This window comes from Myotis lucifugus, unplaced genomic scaffold (genome assembly GCF_000147115.1).
Source record: "Myotis lucifugus unplaced genomic scaffold, Myoluc2.0 scaffold_2330, whole genome shotgun sequence".
Taxonomy (NCBI): Eukaryota; Metazoa; Chordata; class Mammalia; order Chiroptera; family Vespertilionidae; genus Myotis; species Myotis lucifugus.
In genome coordinates this window covers 7,424-14,821 of record NW_005873378.1, presented here as the reverse complement: position 1 = coordinate 14,821, position 7,398 = coordinate 7,424, and the positions used below count along the sequence as shown (strand labels likewise).

Below are 7,398 nucleotides of genomic sequence, written 5' to 3'. Positions count from 1 at the left end.
GCGCACTGGGGACAGTCCTCCCCGTCCCTCCGCGCCCCGACCCTGCCCTGGAGCCACCCCGACCCCTCCCCCCCAACTCCCAGACCCTGGGACAGGCGACAGGGAAGGAGAGGAGAGCGACTTGGGAGCAGTTTTGCTCCTTCCAGCGAGCAGGGCTGAAGATTGTTTGGCGCTGGCAGGCCGCGGTGGACCCACGGACAGGCTCTTCCGCCCTGGAATCCACCAATCACACCGTCGCAATGTGCGGGCGGCTCTAGCGTGGCTTCTGATTGGCTCAGACCTCCCGCCTTGGTGTATATAAGTCTCCCGCACTGCAGCCCAGGGTTTCGTTGGTGAGACAGCCTACTCCACAGTGGGAGGGGTGACCGAGACTTTTTTCAATACAATATAGGTGGACTGCGGTGGCTGTTACACGTGGAGGCATGGAGGAGTGCGCTTGCCTCTGCGGCTTGGGCTCTTCTCGGGGATGTCTGTGTCCTCAGGAGTGCCAGGGCCCAGCTGAGACAGCAGCGGCGGCGGAAGGCAAGCGGTGCCCTCAGAAACACCAGCGCCCAGCTGAGACAGCAGAGGTGTAAGGCAAGCGGTGCCCTCACAAGCGCCAGCGCCCAGCTGAGATGGCAGCGGCAGAAGGCAAGCAGTGTCTTCAGGAGTGCCAGGGCCCAGCGGAGAAGGCAGCGCCCGAGGGCAAGCCGGCCCCGTCAGAAAAGCACCTATAGGCAGAGCGGCAGCTCAGGGCTGTGCGGGGAATGGAGGAATCTCGAGCTCCATGCCGCCCCCGCACTGTTCGCTGCAGGACCTGCCTGTGGAGATGCTGGTGGACATCTTCGCCTCGCTCCCCGGCACCGACCTGGCCAGCTTGGCACAGGCTTGCACCAAATTCCGGGACATCCTGCACACCGACAGCATCTGGAGACACGCTGTCACCAGGAGTTTGGCATTCCTGGAAAATTGCAGAAACCGAAGATGATCGGTCTTATAGGGAAGTCTACACCAAGATGTTCCCATACAGAAACCTTTTGTGTTTGTGGCAGCTAGATTATGGCTATAGAAGACTGCTGAATGTAATGGTGAATGATGGCTTATGCATTACTGATTGGATGTACGGGCCTCGCCTAAACACCCATGTGGATGGCCCAATGCAATTCGAGCCTTCGTTTCGAATTCACCTGATGCAGAGGAAATCAGCCACGGTGGAGTACATGGACGACTTGTACAGCTTTTTCCACAGCCGCCACATGCAGATTCAGAAGGACAGGTTCAGCATCCGGTGGATCCAGAGAGACCCCCGACAGGATTCACCAACGCGGCTTAGGGTAGGACCGGGGCTGGAGATGTCGCAGGAGGACAGGCAGCTGTATGACCGCCTGACCTACCGCCGCCTCTACCTCCCGCCGAGCCACCCGGGCGACCTCATCAGCCCAGGCCTCTTCCAAGGCAAATCCGATGGCTTCGGCCCTATGATTGCCATGCTCAGCTTCCATGGCAAGTATGCCAGGGTCACGAAGATCAGGGGAGACTTAATCTGGACGTTAGAGGTCCACCTCATGCACCGCATCCATCTGCCAGATGGCGAGACCTTCCACAACTTCAACGAGCTCTCCCACATAGTCCAGGAAATTGAGGAGCAGGTGATCTGCGAGCAGCAGCAGCAGCAGCAGCAGCAGCAGCAGGAAAAGAGAACTGAGGAAAGCGAGGGCCATGGCTGGCTGGCAGAGCCCTGCGCAGCCCAGCGTCGGGGAGTCCTGGGCTGCACCTTCGGAGGAGTTTCATTTGTTCTACATGTAGGCGTGCGCTCAGGAGACCAGAACTACCCTAGAATATGTAGGATGTGTTTCTATGGCGTGCACGTTGATACCTTACATGGCTCCGCCTACCCCAGGCGCTGCCCTGGAGTCTTCATCCTGTTCGATGAGAACCACTTCAGGTTCATCTGGCTGGAGATGAAATACTTCATCCTGTTAGGCAGAGTCCAGAACACCTTCCAGCATGTGGAGGCACCTCCCCGCAGGCCTTCCTGGAGATGCTCTCAAACATTCAGCCCGGACCCCCCAGGAGGAGCAGCTTGCATGCACTTTGAAGACTGGACTTTCTGACCTCGTGACCCACCTTTGTTCGATTTTTTTTTTAAATCCTCACCCGAGGATATATTCCCCTTGATGTTTAGAGAGAGTGGGGGAGAGGGGGGAAAAGAGACATAATCCATGTGAGAGAAACACATCAGTTGTTTGCCTCCTGCCCAAGCCCGGACCAGGGCCAGGCTGGGTAGGGGCCTGAAATTGAGGTAGAAATAAACCTTAGACCAGCGGTCTTAACCGTCCTAATGCTGTGACCCTTTAGTACAGCTCCTCATGTTGTGTGGACCCCCAATTTACTTGTTACAAATTGAACATGAACATGATTTTGGATAGATAGATAGATAGATAGATAGAAATATAAAGATACCGGGATAGCCCTGAACTGCCTGGTGGTGGCCATGCTGCCAAGGCCCCAGCACAGAGTGGTGGTACAGATGTCTATGGACCTGTCCCTGTTCATCAGTCCATGTTGTTCTCTATATTCCACAAATGAGTGAGATCACGTGGTATTCATTTTTCTCTGACTGGCTAATTTTACTTTGCATAATGCTTTCCAGTTCCACCCATGCTGTTGCAAATGGCAAGAATTCCTTCTTCTTCTTCTTTTTATTTTTCGCTGCAAGGTAGTATTCCATTGAGTAGAAGATAAGAAGGTTCTGCTTCTGCTCCTAGATAAGCATTACCAGCGAGGCTTAGAAGGAATTCTTCTAGAAGACATGGAGGAAGAACTGCCCAATTCCCAGAAAGCTGTCAAGGCTTTAGAGGACCAGATATTCTTTGTAAATCGTCCAGAAAAGAAGAAAATTCTTTTCTTCAATGATAAAAGCTGTCAATTTTCTGTGGACAAAGAGTTTCAGAAACTGTGGAGGAGTGTCACTGTGGATTCAATGGGTGAGGAGAAAACTGGAGAAGGCAGCGGAGATATTCAGAAGAATATCTGAAGCGACAGGGTATTTCTTCCATGCAGGAATCCAGACCAAAGAAAGTGGCCCCTATCCAGAGAAGGAAAAAACCTGCCCACTACACAAAAAGCGACAATTTAAGACCCATAGTGAACACATGGCTGGAGTGCTGAAGGATGACTCTGACATTGCTCCTAGTAAATAGTGAACAGTTTTGTAGTGTGAAGAGGTCCCCACACACCAAAGGAGGAGGCAAACCAGCTTGAGGAACTGGATTCAGGTCAGCTTCCTCCCCCCACATTCTTGGATTTGGGGGCCTGGAATGACACCTTCCACATCATGCCAGATTGAAAAAAAAAACACTCCTTAAAAAAAAATAAAAATAAAAAAACCTCCATGAAAAACTCATTGATCCGGCCTTTCAACTTTCTCAGGCTTCGGGAAGCACAGATGGCCAGGCCCGGACTTGGTCTGTGGGCAGGAGCCAGACCATTCATCCATCCATCCAGAGAGTGAGCAGGGTCGGGGGTGAGGGGAGGGAAGGCCAACAAGATGGCCCGAGCCAGACATAGTCTTTGTCTGTGGATTACAGAGATTGGGTTGACTGGGGCCTTAGCCTGGGCAAAAGATGCCGTCCCGCCCTCTGCTGGTCGAGAAGCGTCAATGCAAGCGCCCCCTCCTGCAGCCTCCTCTGGGGAAGACAGAGCCAGGTGACTGGACTTCCCCAGTTCTGGTTAGACCCGAGGGGGGAAGGACATGCAGGGGGCTCTGTCTTCGAGAAGACAGGGCTGAAGGGTGCTCATGGATGCCAACGGACCATTCAAAGCCAGAAGTGTCCGTGCGTGACTGCGGATGTACACGCACAGACGCACGCCCGCGTGCCCGTGCGCTCACACACACACTCGCAAAAGCACACCCACACCCACAACCTAGTCCTCCTCCCCCTCAACCCCCCCGACACGGGAGTACCAGGTCCCACTAACAATATATCTGCTGAGTGACGCACGCCTAGGAGATTTTCCGTGGCTTTGCTTCCTTTTGGCCCGTCCTGGGCCCACTGGAGCCTGTCAAAGTATGTATTGTCCCCTCTTCCACCGAGAAAAAACGGCGATGCCATCCCGCAAGGCATGGAGACAGAGCCCTGCAGGCCTCCTTGGGCACTTGCCCTGTCTCCCAAGTCCTCCCCCAAGCCCCGTGAATCGCTTGGGCGGGCCAGGGGCGCCCTCTCCTGGTCCTGCAGCGCCAATGCAAGCCTCCTCCCCTCCCCTTGAAGCCCAACCAGTGACATCGGTCCTGGGGACGGCTGATTGGTCGAGCGGGCAGCTGATTTGGCTCCTCCAACAAGCTCTGGGGCTATAAAAGAACACAGGGCCTTCTTTGCAGAACTTCTCAGCCCTAGGCTTGTGGTCGTGGTCTTCGTCCTCGTTCTCCAAGGGAGCTTTCAGGAGAGAGGTCTCGCCAAGACCCGGGACATAGAAGCCGCTAGAGCACCTGGCTAGAGCCTGGCTGGGCTGCTGATCCACTGAACGCTGTCTCGGTGTCATTTCTTCTTCACCGACTCGTCCACACCCTTGGGAACCCCTGGGCCTGGACCCCAACATCTGGGACAGCCCCGGCGCCGCGCGGGAAGTGAAGGACTCGCGTGCCTCCGCACGGGCTCCATCCGAGGCTGATTCGGGGCCCGCCATGGCCGACAAAATCCACATGTCACTGGACGACATCATTCGGCGGGACCGGAGCCAGCGGGACCGCCATGGCCGAGGACGAGGCGGCGGCGGGGGTGGGGGCGGGGTCGGGGGCAGGGGCAGGGACCGAGGCTGGGACCGAGGCTGGGGCGGCTCCCAGGGAGGCCACGGCCACGGCCACGGCGGGGGCGGGGGCAGGGGCAGGGACCGAGGCTGGGACCAAGGCTGGGCCGGCTCCCAGGGAGGCCTCCGTGGTGGCGGAGCGCAGGCCGCCGCCGCCCCCGAGAGCTGGGGCGGCGGGCGGTTCCGGAACAGGGCGGCCCTCGGCCAAGGCAGGGACCGGCCGGCGCCCTACAGCAGGCCGAGACAGCTTCCCGACGAGTGGCACCACGACCGCTTCCACAGGGACTTCGGCAGGGGCGCCGGCCTGATGACCGGCGGGAAGCTGCTGCTGTCCAACCTGGACTTCCGAGTGTCCGACGCGGACATCCAGCAGCTGTTTGCGGAGTTCGGGCCTCTGAAGCAGGCCGCTGTCCATTACGACCGCTCTGGCCGCAGCCTGGGAACAGCCCACGTGCACTTTGAGCGCAAGGCAGACGCCCTGGAAGCCAGGAAGCAGTACAACGGCGTCCCTTTGGATGGCCGTCCCCTCCACATCCAGATCCTCACCTCGAACATAGTCACGCAGCCCAGGCCGGTACCGAGTGTCAACAGACGCTGGGTGACTACAAACCGAGGATCTGGAGGCTTCGGCGGCGGCGGCGGCGGCGGCGGCGGCACTCAGGGCCGCTCCAGCGGAGGCAACCTGTGTACAGGCAGGCGCACTGGCCGCCATTCAAAGCCACACATCTCGGCGGAGGAGTTGGACGCCCAGCTGGACGCTTACAACTCGATGAGGGGCCCCAAGCAGCTGGACGCCAAGCAGGACGCTTACAGCGCGATGAGGGGCACCCAGCAGTTGGACGCCCAAAAGGGCGCTTACTACTCGATGAGGGACACCAAAAGGATGGACGCCCACCTGGGCGCTTACCATGCCATGAGGGACACCAAAAAGCTGGACGCCCAGAAGGATGCTTACAGCTCCATGAGGGACACCGAGGAGTTGGACTCCCAGCTGGACGCTGACAGCGAGATGAAGGACGCCGAGGACCTGGACGCCCTGCTGGTCGATGATGACGCGACGATGGACACCAGCTAAAGCACCAGCAAGTCGGTGTGCGCGAGGATGGCCAGGGACCTGGGGCCAATGATGGAGTTTGTTTCTTCTGTTTGGAAATAGGATTTAAAACTCTTAGAAAGATTTTTCGTTCACTTTTCTTTTATTCAATAACTCTGAAAAAGACCGGTTTTGTGCCGAGTCATTTTCGGGATTCACTTTACCGGTTGCTGTTTTCACCTTGGCCATAATCAACCGAAAAGGTGTGGGAAAAACACACAGACAAACAAACAAACAAAATAACTCGTTCCCTCCGATAAAACAACAACAACAAAATACCCTCCTCAGAAAAAAAAGGTTGATCCCGCCTTTCCAATTTCTGAGGCTTTGGCAAGCCCAGGTGGCCAGGCCTGGACTTGGTCTCTGGGAGGGGGCCTGACCATCCATCCACAGAGTGAGCGGGGTGGGGGAGGGGTGGGGGTGGGGGTGAGTGTGGGGGGACGGGGGGGGGGTGGGCGTGGGCGGGGTTTGGATCAGATGGACAGTCCAGGACGTCATCTTTGGCTGTGGATTACAGAATTTGGCTGGACTGGGGCAGGGGCCGAAGAGCCCGCCCCGCCCTCTGCTGGTCGAGAAGCGTCAACGCAAGCCCCCCTCCTGCAACCGCCTGTGGGGAAAGCACAGACAGGTGACTGGACTTCCCCATTTCTGGCTAGACCCGAGGCGGGAAGCACTTGCAGGGGGCGTTGTCTTTGAGAAGGCAGGTGCTGAAGGGTGTTCATGGATGGCGACGGACCGTTCAAAGCAAGGAGTGTCCGTGCGTGACTTCGGATGTACACGGACAGACGCACACGCTCGCGCGCGCACACAAACTTCCACACCCACACACCTATCCCTCCCGCCTCCAACCCCCTCCCCCGCTCCCCGCGTCCCCCCACCACACACACACACACACACACACACACACACACACGCGAGAGCACAAGGTCCCGCTAACAAGATATCTGCCGAGTGAGGCACGCCTAGGAGATTTTCCGTGGCTTTGTTTCCTTTTGGCCCGTCCTGGGCCCACGGGAGCCTGTCTTAGTATGTATTGTCCCCTCTTCCACCGAGAAAAAACGGCGATGCCATCCCGCAAGGCGTGGAGACAGAGCCCTGCAGGCCTCCTTGGGCACTTGCCCTGTCTCCCAAGTCCTCCCCCAAGCCCTGTGAATCGCTTGGGCGGGCCAGGTGCGCTCTCTCCTGGTCCTGCAGCGCCAATGCAAGGCTTCTTCCCCCTCTAACTTGAGGCCAACCGGTGACGTCGGTCCTGGGGGCGGCTTGATTTGGTCGAGCGCGCAGCTGAATTGGTCTTCTCCACACCAGCCTCTGGGTCTTATAAAAGAAACAGAGGGCCCTTCTTCTGCAGAGCTTCCTCTAGCACATATGCTTGTTGGTCGTGCTTCCTCGTCCGTCGTTTCTTCCAAGGGAAGCCTTTCCAGGTAGAAGAGGTTCTCTGCCATGCACCCTGATCCCTGAAACATAACACGCCGCATAGGAGCACCTTGTCTTAGAGCCCTTGGGGTAGGGCTTGCTTGATT

General features: G+C 57.4%; 1 pseudogene; it reads left to right on the top strand.

Annotated features, from left to right (window-relative positions):
- Nucleotides 1-4,663: 4,663 nt before the first annotated feature.
- Nucleotides 4,664-5,860, top strand: LOC102425547 (annotated as a pseudogene).
- Nucleotides 5,861-7,398: the final 1,538 nt, after the last annotated feature.